The following is a 12,358-nucleotide window of genomic DNA, read 5'->3' as shown; positions in this document are numbered from 1 at the left end:
ACTGTGAATTGTGCTAGACTGTTGAATCACAGATCTGTACCTCTGAAACAAATAATGCAAAATATGTTAAGAAAAAAAAAAGAAGAAGATAGCAGGAGGGGAAGAATGAAGGGGGGAAATCGGAGGGGGAGATGAACCATGAGAGACTATGGACTCTGAAAAACAAACTGAGGGTTCTAGAGGGGAGGGGGGTGGGAGGATGGGTTAGCCTGGTGATGGGTATTAAAGAGGGCACGTTCTGCATGGAGCACTGGGTATTATATGCAAACAATGAATCATGGAACACTACATCAAAAACTAATGATGTAATGTATGGTGATTAACATAACATAATAAAATAAAATAAAATAAAATTCTAGGCTGACGGGCTTTTTTATCTTTCAGTACATCAAAGGCATGGCTTCATGGTCTTCTTGCTTGTACTGTTTCTGACGAGAAATCTACTGTTATCTTCATCCTTGTTCCTCTGTACATGTCTTTTTTGCTTCTTGCAACTTTTTGAAATTTCTCTTTATCAATGCTTTTGGGCAATTACTATTATCATATGCCTTGATATCCTTTTCTTCATGTTTCTTGTTCTTCAGGCTCATTGAACTTAAATCTGTAGCTTTATATTCATCATTATTTGTCATGAGGGAACATACTCTGCATGTTTTCAACATTTAAACTTCAAACATTTAAAACATTTGTTTTATTTTTTGCCCAGTATATGGTCTATCCTGGTGAACATTCCATGGGCACTTGAAAAACGTAAGTATCCTATAGTCGCTAGGTGTCAAAGTGCGTGATAATGTTGTTGAGCTCTTTAATGTCTTTACTATTTTTGTTCTAATAATTCTACCAACTACCACAAGAGTAAAACTATGGTTATAGATTTATCTATTTCCCCATTTAGTTCTGTCAGTTTTTACATCATGTATTTTGATGCTCTGCTATTGCACATATTCACAATTATAGCTGTTTTGTCCTCCCAATGAATGGACCCACTTTTCATTATGAATCTTATTTCTTTGTCTCTGATAATACCTCTTTTGAAGTTTATACTATCTGATATTAATATAGCCACTCTAGTTTTCTTATGATTAGTGTTTCTGCATAGTGTGTACAGCAGGGTCTACAGAAAATAGACAGTTGTAGACAGCAGATAATTAGCTCTTGCTTTTTTTTTTTTTTTTAAAGATTTTATTTATTTATTTGACAGAGAGAGACACAGTGAGAGAGGGAACACAAGCAGGGGGAGTGGGAGAGGGAGAAGCAGGCTCTCCGCTGAGCAGGGAGCCCGATGCGGGGCTCGATCCCAGAACCCTGGGATCATGACCTGAGCCGAAGGCAGGCACTTAACGACTGAGCCACCCAGGCGCCCCAGCTCTTGCTCTTTTAACCAGTCTGAGAATTTATACCTTTAATTAAAATGTTTAGTTCATTTACATTTAATATTATTCTTGATATGGCTGCTTTTAGGATGGCCATTTTGATATTTGTTTTCTTTTCTTTTCTTTTTTAAAGATTTTATTTATTTATTTGACAGAGAGAGAGGGAACACGAGCAGGGGGAGTGGGAGAGGGAGAAGCAGGCTTCCCGCCGAGCAGGGAGCCCAATGCGGGGCTCGATCCCAGGACCCTGGAATCATGACCTGAGCTGAAGGCAGACACTTAATGACTGAGCCACCCAGGTGCCCCTGTTATTTGTTTTCTATTCATCCTGTTTTCTTTCTCTCTTTCTTCTTTTGTCTTCTTTTGAGTTAAACATTTTTTTAGTATTTCATTTTAATTACTCTATTGAGTTTTTTCCCTCTTCCCAACATTTTATTTTGAAACATTTCAAATGTACCAAAATGTTTTTTGAAGATTTTTTATTTATTATGTGACAGAGACACTAGGGAGGGACACAAGCTAGAGAGGGAACACAAGCAGGGGGAGAGGGAGAAGCAGGCTTCTCGCAGAGCAGGGACCCGATGCGGGGCTTGATCCCAGGCCCCTGGGATCATGACCTGAGCCGAAGGCAGATGCTTAATGACTGAGCCACCCAGGCACCCCTCAAATGTACCAAAATGTTGAAAAAAATTTTCAGTGAACACCCATATACCCACCATCAACAGTTTCTATACGCATAGAAAAGGAAAGACCTCATTTGGTCCACCTACCCTGTCTCTTGGATTTAAATAGAGTAGAGGTAGGTGCACTAAAAGAATTGCATGAATAGCAATGTAATTCCCAAAATGTGGGGAGTGAGAGTCCCATCCTCACATATATATCAGGCCTTTACTGTGAGAAGGAACTGGACAATCTGGACTGTTGCACAGAGAGTGACCAGGATAAGGCAGTGAGTGGATGCTAGGAGATTATGAGGAAGGAATTGGCTGTGCTGTACCCAAGAAAGAACAGGGGGGAGTTAACAAGAGACATTTATAGGTCATAGCCTTCCAGCCTCAGGGGAGGAAGGGAAGTTGCCTTTGAGAGAGGCCAGGAGTCAGGATTAGACAGACACTCCATGAAAACAAATGTAGCTTCAATAAAAGGAACAACTAACAGGAAAAGCTGCTAAAAATGAGCAACACTTCCTCAGGAGACAGTGAACTCCCCATCACTGAAGGTATGCAAGCATTCACTCATTCAACAAATATTTGTTGATCCCTTATATGCCAGACACTGAGCTAGGCACTGTGGATAGTGCAGTGATTAAAGTAGATTTCTTGTCCTCATGAGGTGGTAAATATTAAATAATCCCACAAATAAATCTATGACTATCAGTAATGGATCATTCAGTACATCTGCTCTGGCAGGAATTCGAGAACAGGATTAAATGTTTTCTGAGACCAAACAGCATAGAATCACAGGAAGCCCTATATAAGTGACAGCTTCTACAACTATATTATCATTATTACTATTTGTTGTATTATTCATTTGTTTCACATTTCCTGGGTGCCCACTTTTGGCTGTGCAAGGAGGCAAAGCTGCATGAGATGGGTCTTTGTCCTCCAAGTGGAAGGGACCATCCAGCGCAGTGTGGAAGTGCTGTAATTAGAAACCAGGATCCCAGGCACTGGCAGCCCAGGAAGCAGTTGGGGAGATCCTGGGGTAGGAGTGGGGCTGGGGGAATCTTCTAGAATAAGTCCGGGTGAGCTGGATCTTGAAGGGCAAATGGGAGGAGACTTGAAGGGAGGAAAGTAGGCAAAACTGCTGTGTGTTGATCTCCTCCTTGCCTTCTGCAGACCTCCAGGAAACTAACAATGTGAAGTGCCCCCTCCTCTCTAACCCCCTTCCCCATCCCCTCCTCTCCAACACCCATCCCCACCCCCTACCCACTTGGAGGTGGAGAGGTAAGCTCACTGGGCCCCTTAGCCAATTAACACTCTTTGCATCTGAAAAAGCTTAAATCAGCTCCTCAGAGGTGTTAGAGATCAGAGTAATTAAGGTCTCTTTCTCATGCAAATCTAAACCAGAAATTGAATGTTTGTCTCCTTGGAAAATTAGGGCCCTAAGTTCTGTAAGGTGGTTGTGAAATTCAGCATGGGGAGGTGATGGTTTCAAGAACTAGAAGCCAATTTGTTGGGACGCTCTCCAGAAATATTTGATTCAATTAAATAAATATGTACTCCACATGGCAGCAGAAGTGATATTTTTTAAACGCAAATCAGATCCCATCTCTCCCCTGGTCTCTGATGCACTCACAATAAAAGCCAACGCCCTTAGCAATCTCAAAGCCCCCGCCTTCCTCCCAACTTCATCTCAGGTCCCTTCATAAAGTGCTTGTCACACTTTGTAATTATTTATTTACTGTTTGGCCTCCCCCACATCATTAATTAAATACATTTCTGTTACCACTCACCCTGGAGCACAATATATAAAGTTGTCCAACTGAAAAACAGCTCGACTGCAAATCAGCAATGTGCCCTAGAGCCATTGGGAATAGGACTCATATTCAAAACTTCCCTGCCCACGCATGGTATACCCTGGGTGGTGTCAGGTGTAGGGTCACCGTCACTGACTTCTAGTTGTGTCTCTGTGTTCACTCTTCTGGAGAACAACTAACTGTTCTCTCTCTGAGATGCCCCAGCTTCCTGAGCACTCTTCACAAATGGCTAATTTTTAAGTTGGACACTCAACAAACATAACTTCCAAATGCAAAGAGAATTCCTCCAGCCATAGGAACAAACAGGAACAACATTTTATTTAACTGAGTTGTTTACTGTCTTTCCTGTCTCCCCAGTTGGGATGCAAGCTTTGGGAGGGCAGGGACCCATGTCTATCTGGTCACCACCTATCCACAGCACCTAGAACAGTGCCTGGCACTTAGGTGGACATTCCAGAAATAACAAATATTTTGAATGAATGGACTTTCTGAAACTGCCCACGTATAGGTTTGGTGCCAGCACCATGGGTACAGAGGTGAACAAACCCAGATTCAGCCTTGGAGAGGCTCATAGCCCAGCAGGGGCACCCACAGGACCCAGGATTCATTTGTTTACTCAGCACTTGAGCGCCCCCTACAGTGGAATCAGCCAGTAAGTGCAATGATAGAACATAAGCAAATCCGCCATCTGAGTTTCGGGGTAAGAAAGGAAGTAAGAAATGACCATCTTCCCATTGTGGGCAAATCCCCCAGCAAGAAAGGATCCCAATACCTCATTTAGTCATCAAACATTGTTGGAACCAGGCACTGCTCTAGGCACTAAGGATACATTGATGAATAAAGGCTGTCCTTGACCTCAAGCAAAAATGGGCAAACACAACATCAAAAGAACCCACATCATAACACCATGTCACATGGTAACAACGGACATATAAATGAGTCCAGACCTCTCACAGAAGTAAGAATGATTTATCACAGGGGAGAAGAGAATACAGTGGGTTTCCTTGGAAAAGATAATGCCTGAGGTGGGTTCTGACAGATGAATAGGAGTTTTCTGGGCAGACAATGGAGAGGAGAATGGCATTCCAGGCAGAGGGCACATCCGGTGCAGAGGCATAGAAATGTGAGCTAGCATGATGCATTTGAAGAACTGCTGAAATGTAATGTGAAAAGGGAGATCTGGAGGCACCAAGACAGAAGAAGTAACTGGGTCCAGACACTGGAAGGCTTTGCCTGGACCTTATGCCTCAAGCTATAAGGGACCAGTGCTGGGATTACACACAAGAATGATGAATCAACTTTTGCCACATAATAAACCAGTCCATATCTCAATGGTTTAAGATTGTGTTCATGACTTACGAATCTGGGGTCAACCGGAGTTTGGCTGGTTCTGGCTGGGCTTTGCTGCAGTGGTTTGGCTCTTCATGAGTCTCTTTTCTTCCTCCTGGGACCAGGGGCCGACGTGCGTGTGCCTTGATAATGGCAGTGGCAGAGGCACAGAGTACAAAGGGAGACCTGCAGGATGTCTGAAGGCCTGGGCTCAGAAATGGCACATTGCTGCTTCCACCTCATTCTGTTGGCCAAAAGAAGTCCCATGGCCTGGTCCAGATTCAAAGACATGCACCTGCAAAGTCATATGACACAGAACATGAGTAGAAGCAGGACTGAAGAACTGGGTCCATCAATGCACTCTAACACGGGTAACGTGATCGGATCTCTGTGTTAGGTCTCTTGGCCGCAGTGTGGAGGGTGGATTAAAGGGGATAAGGCAGTTTCAGAGATTCAGGCATGAACTAAACGAATGCCCCTGGACCCCACAATTTGTTCTTTCCTCTATTCCACGTACTGGGATTTAGCCAGATCAGGCAAAGGGGGGCTTATCTCTAGTCTTTTGTTCGATTCTAAGAGCTCAGCCTGAGCACTTTGGTGCTTGCAGCAGTGAATAAGGAGGCTTTGAAATAAGCAGATAAAGGCTAATATTCAATAAACCAGTGAACAAGGGTTTTCTTTAACTCTCTTGGAAAAGACATCTTTGAGACAAACACAGAGCTGAGCTGCAATATTGGATAAGCCCCACTGATCACAAGAAAACCTAACATAGGTAATTGACTATTGGCAAACGCAACAGAACCAAATAAAGCAAGTAATTAACAATTATTGTGCTGGGAGGTAATGGAACTACAAATCCAGGCTGCCTAGGTGTTTGTCCCAGGCATTGATAAGAACAGAGTGTTTGTTAGTGGGTGAGTAACCCAGGTGTGAAATTCATTTTATTAGACTACATCTAAAAATAGGCTTGAATCAGACAGTGGAAAAGAATAGAATTCATCCCCACTTGCTCACGGGTAATAAACTCAAGGCTCTGGTTTTTGTTTAAAAAGGGGGAACTGAGGTAGATTGTTTGCAAAAATGGTCCCAATTATTTCTCTTCCTGTATCGATGTTGTTTTGCAGATGTGATTTTGCAGCTCTTCCCAAGACCCCTGTCTCTTTCCCCACCTCGGACACCATGACTAACTCTGACCAATAGACCATGGCAGTATTATCCTACTTCCAACCCTAAGCCTCAAGAGGCCTTGTACCCTGCCATTTACTCTCTTGGGACCCTTGTCCCCACCATGTGAACAAGCCCAGGCAAGGCTATTGAAGGGTGAGGTAATGAGTCAACCCAGTTGTCTCAGCAAAGGCCCAAAGCATGTGAGACAGCTCAGCCAAAATCAGCAAAGAGGAATGATTGAGGAGACCTAGAATGGCTGGGGTGACCTTCAGTCTTGGCATCTAGAACCATCTGGGCCCCTCAGGACCACCTAGGCCAGGGATGACAAATACACAACACATAGGCCCCCACCTCCTGTCTGGTGCCCAGGGCAGACATTGCTAATCTATTACCATACACTCTTCAACTGAGCCTAGAAACAACTTCTGAAACCTGCTGGACACAGCACTGTAGGCAATCTCTACCCATCAGCTGCTCATTCCTAATGACTTCCATTACTCCCATTTCACAGAGGAGAAAATTGAGACACAGGGAGAACAGGGGACTTGTCCATGGAGAGCTTTCCCTATGCCACATGGCCTCCATGTGGTTGTAGAGAACAAACACTTTTATGCCTCAACTGTAATTCAGGGAATGACTCCAGTACATGGGAGGGGGTTTTTACAAGCAGCGGCATTTTTTTCCTGCTTCCAGTTCAAGTTGTTATTTGGCCATGTTTTAAAGAGGTTTTTATTATCATAATAAAAGAACATAAGCAGTAGATTGTGCCCACTGCACTTAATAAAACCCTAAGGAATTCATTCATTCACCCATGGGCCAGGCAAGATGCTGGGCATTGAGTTTATGGGGACACAAAGGACATCCCAGGCACCCAGGGAGCTGAAATGCCCAACTCTGATATTCTGCTTAGTTGGGGTAAGGTGAGACTGGTTCATAAGCAGGCTCAGTTCAACTCTCCCATCCCAGGGCTGGGAGGGACCCAGAGATTCCACACATACCACCGCTCACTCCATCTTTTGTGCAGTCCTCTCTAGAGCCCTCTGACAGGGCCCCATTCACACACCTCCAGTGATGGAGAGATCATTACCTCCCAAGGCTCCACAATTCCATCTTGGGATGGTTCTGCCTGCTACAAATTCTTCCTTTTACCAAAAGGAAATGAGGCTCTCTGAGACTCTCTGCCCTTGTACTGCGGGGAACTAACTTTCTGGGGACCTAGGAGAAAACACTGAGAGGGGGAGATGTCCCAGGAAAGAGAGACAAGAAAAGGAGAGAAGGAAGACACTAAAACTGTCCTTCCCAATTTACAGTGTGGTGAGACCATTTCGTATCCTTGCTCATAATTCTTACTCCTATCAGTCGAACATCATCTTGTCCATTGTGCCCTGGTATATGCTGAGATCCTTGTAAACCCAGCTCCTTCAGAAGACCCCAAATGCATTTTCTACGGTATCCTGTGCAAGAGAGCTGGTTGCTGTGGTAACAACTGGATATAAATTTTCCAGAACCCCTAACTAAACTATTAATCAGAAAGATGAGGAAAGGGCCAGGGAAGTAAATAAATCAGTTAAGAAATAGGCTCCTACCAGGAAGGGCAGGGCCACCCCACCCCAGCTGGGGTGATAACTCATCCCTCCCTTTGATCCTTTGATGCGGAGGGAGGGGCAGCTGGAGCCCAAGGGGAGCGCTACCTCACTCCCCTTTCCAACTATTTTGTCCCCCATCCTTGCAAAGTCAGAGAGGCTTGATAGTGAAAGCCAGTGCCTGGTATCTCATCCATGGAGAATGAGAAGGGCCCTGTTAGCAGGAACATCAAAAGTAAAATGTTGGACCCTGAGAACAGTGTTCTGGCCAGCTTGAAAGAAGTGTTCTACTGAAGTGTGGTGATAAGATTGGGATTAGAGTCAGCACGGATGGGTAATAGAAGGATTAGAGTGATGAGGGTCACATTTTAACGAGAAGTTTATAGGATTTGTTTGGCTGGGTTTTTTCCAAGGACTTTATCTTACTTTCTTTAATGTTTATATTTGGCTGTCTTAATAAGGATTGGCATGGGAAGGCTTACTAGGCCTTCCTGAAGTGAAGGAGACCCACCTGCAATCTGGTAGGTCCCACTACAAAGTCTGACTCTGGGGATGGGGATGGGGGTGGGTGCTTGCTCTGATTATAGGAAACAAGGGTGCTTTCCTGGTACACACAGAATCCTGCAAAGGGATCGTCCATGTGACCAAAAAAGGTTCTCAGGCCTCAGGCCTGGGAATGGTAGGCTCCACCTTGGACTGGACTGTGTCCCCTGTTGACCAGGCCTAGTGGTGGTCCCACCCCTGGTATAGGTTGGCAGGGGTAAGGCAAGTAAGCAAGGGAGGAGTGACTGAAGAATCAGCCCTGGCTCTCCTGCAAACTCACCCTGAGATCTTGGGCAAAGCCCTTCCTGTGTCTGGGCCTCAGTTCTCCAAACTCTATAAGGAAAGGTCTGGGCCAACTGAGGTCAAAGTCACCATGTAACTAGCAGTAATGGACCTTGATGCAAAGTCTAACACAGGACCATTTCCCCCTAACCCTTGCTTCTCCTTAAGGGGAAAAGTGAACTTCATCAAGAACGTCATCCTTGGGCAAGAGAAATGGAAGCAAGGGAGAGGAATCCCACCTCAAAAGCTACACTGGAAGAGATCTTACCAGAGAATACAGAGGGATGCCTCCAAGACTCCAACAGAGGGGTCCCTGATACCTCTTTGGTGCTCTCTCATGCTACATTTAAGGCTCTCAAGTGAGAAAAGAGGAAGGGAAAGGGATGAGAGGATGGAAGGGGGCTTTCCACTCTGAAGGCCGAGATTGAATTAAAACCTCAAAGAGAAAACTGAATGGCACCCCACGTCTCTCCCCTATGGAGCAAGTCTTCACCCCAGGAAAAGCACTGGCTACACAAAGCCACTTTGCCCACTGCCTCCTGTAAGCATCCTCAAAAAACTGTTTTAGGCTCATCAGAGTGGGGAGGCCTTGAAGGGAGCACTAAGACCCAGAGAGGGGAATGACAGACCCAAGGTCTCACAGTGAGAGGTGGGAGAAGCAGGACTCACAGCCAGGTTTCCTGTGCCTAGACCCATGCAGTTTCTACTGCCCTGGCCGAGTATCCTAACATTGTCTTCCTTGGGCTCTTGCTATAATGCATGCACATTCTGCAGTGAAAATGGCAAAGAGAGATCATGCAGGGATTGGTAATTTTTCACAATGGGTGGCACCGAAGCTTCCCTGTTCCCTGGAGGAGGGAAATGAAGGGTTGATTAAGTACTCGAAACATCCCTGCCTGTGGACCATTTAATAAGTGCCTCGTCCATCTCTCAGGCATTAAAACCGACATTTGGCTTGCTAATCCAATTTGGCAAGCCTCTCTAAGGCTGTGATCGCTGGCTGCTGGGCGCCATTTTGTTTGATGTGTTAGGAATCAATGCAAGCTCCCTGCACTTACTCTCACTACCACTTGATTAATTACAAATGAGACCTTTCCCTTTGCATTAATGTTCCAATACAGACAGAGCAACCCCCAATGGCCCAAGTAGCTCTGAGAATCTGGTGATGACCCAGCCAGTCATCTGATCCTCTCAGCCTAATTCCCAGATCTAAATAAATCAGCAGAAAGCAGGTGTGGGGTCTGCAAAATCTCCCTGAACTTTGATCTATGCTATGCTGTCCACTTAGCAAGAGGAAATCTATAAGCAGGAGCCACAGAAGAACATTCAGCATCTTACCTAAAAATTAATGAGATATGCTGTCATTTTGTTACACAGTGTCCCTTATTTGAGTGCAGAATGAGTGCTCAGTGTATCTCTTTCTCTCAGCAGACAAGATTTTTCTGAGTTAGTGGGGTTTCTTTTGCCTTGCCACCAGGAAGCTCAAAGCTAAATATAGTTCCATGGTTCTAGATGCAGGTGCTTTCCTGCACAGTCAGAGTGGTTTCTCACCTCATTTTATTTATTTATTTTTAAAGATTTTATTTATTTATTTGACAGAGAGAGAGAGATAGTGAGAGCAGGAACACAAGCAGGGGGAGTGGGAGAGGGAGAAGCAGGCTTCCCGCCGAGCAGGGAGCCCGATGCTATGCGGGGCTTGATCCCAGGACCCCGGGATCATGACCCGAGGCGAAGGCAGACACTTAACGACTGAGCCACCCAGGCGCCCCTCTCACCTCATTTTAAATAAATATTTTTAACTATTATATCATGTGTGTTCCTTTAAAAAAAAAAAACTATGAATTACTTCTTTTGCCCTGCAAACTTGCTTACAGTGTTGAAAATTTTCCTTCTTTCTTTCTTATAGGAGAATTCTCTTGGGAAAGGAAGATGTCATGGACATTTATTTTTGCCTCCGCAGTATTCATTCTTCAAAAGACACAACCCATGGGCCTCCATTCTTAGTTCAGGTTGTCTGGGTAGACCTCTACCCTCTGGCCCAGGGATGGGCATTGAACTCCTTGGGCCACAGTGATTGGGTTGGAGTGCCTGCCCTTTAACTTAAGGTGGTTCAATCAGAGTGAACATCAGAACTGCTGGGAATGCTGAGCAAAGATTCTTATCCCTTTCTGCTGGGTTTGAATGTGTAAGGATGTGGGCCCAAACACTGCAAAAAGTCATCTTGTGAACCAAAGGGGAAAGCCTGTCTGAAAATGAGTCAACCGTGAGGAGGAAGAAATGAGAGGCAGAGAAAGAAAGACATGCATCCTGACAACATTATTTGAGCCCTATATCCAGCTATAGGAGCTGATACATTCACTTTAGGTGGGTTTCCAGTGGCTTGTAGCCAAAAGAACCCTGACAGTTTCTGGGCCAGGGGGAGGCCTAAGTTTCTACCATTACTTAGCCTCTTCCTCATGGTCACAAGATGGTAGCCAAACTCCCAGTATCATGTCTATGTTTCAGGGAAGCAGGAAGGTCAAAATGGGGAAAGGGAAAGCCAGCCAAGCTTGTACCTTCCTGAAGGGCTCAGGCTACTCCCAGTTGTTGCAGAGTCCAGGACATGAGTACAAAGGGAGACCCAGCTACCATATGTTTATCTGTTTAAAAGTTGTAATTCAAGCCAACGTACTATTAAATGACATATATTCATCTTCCCGCCTTGACGGGAATACACCTTTGAAATGACAAAATCAAGAATATATGTCAAGCTATAATTTTTATATGACTGAAAATCAACAAATCACCGAAAACAATTGACTTTAATTATGACTAAATATATCTGGGTATACTGCTGATGAGCTGGCAATGTCTGAATGAATAATAAAATCAAAGTATACACAATTCATAAGTTATGTATTTCATAAAATTTATTTTTCTTGCTTTCATCTCAGCGAAATTCAATAATTATGTTATCAAGATTTTCACAAATTTGGATTCCATTGACAGTAATGATTTGAAGCAGAGTTTGGCAAACTATGACCTACAGGCCCACTGCCTGTTTTTGCAAATAAAGCTTTATTCGCACATAGCCATGCACATTTTTTTACATATTGTCCATGACTGTTTTAATGTTAGAGCATCAGGGTGGAGTACTTGTGACAGAAATTGTATGATCTACAAGCCTAAAATATTTACTCTCTGGCCCTTTAAAGATTTATTTATTCATTTGAGAGAGAGAGAGAAAGTGTTCATGTGAGTGTGGAGGAGGGGCAGAGGGAGAGGAGGAGAGAGAGAATCCTCAAGCAGACTTCCCGCTAAGTGTGGAGCCCAAAGTGGAGCTTGATCCCAGGACCATGAGATCATGACCTGAACCAAAATCAAGAGCCGACCGCTCAACTGACTAGGCTACCCAGGCGCCCCCTCTCTGGCCCTTTAAAGATTTTATTTATTTATTTATTTATTTATTTATTTATTTATTTATTTATTTAAGAGAGAGAGATTGTGGGGAGGAGCAGAGGGAGAGGAACAAGCTGACTGTGCTTAGTACAGAGCCCAACAGACTCTGAGATCATGGCCTGAGCCAAAATCGAGAGTCAGACACTCAAACTACTGAGCCACCC

The 12,358-nt window shown here is 44.3% G+C and overlaps 1 long non-coding RNA gene across 1 annotated transcript in view; it reads right to left on the bottom strand.

Annotated features, from left to right (window-relative positions):
- Positions 1–1,506: 1,506 nt before the first annotated feature.
- The window catches only part of LOC115939348 (uncharacterized), an 88,957-nt gene continuing 78,105 nt past the window's right edge, over positions 1,507–12,358 (bottom strand). The window contains exon 4 of the long non-coding RNA XR_004074174.2: positions 1,507–5,476. This is a non-coding gene — a long non-coding RNA (uncharacterized LOC115939348). The remainder of the gene's footprint in view (positions 5,477–12,358) is intronic.

Source organism: Leptonychotes weddellii, chromosome 14 (assembly GCF_054177405.1).
Source record: "Leptonychotes weddellii isolate Sample4059 chromosome 14, ASM5417740v2, whole genome shotgun sequence".
Taxonomy (NCBI): domain Eukaryota; kingdom Metazoa; phylum Chordata; class Mammalia; order Carnivora; family Phocidae; genus Leptonychotes; species Leptonychotes weddellii.
This window is presented reverse-complemented; position numbering and strand designations above follow the sequence as displayed.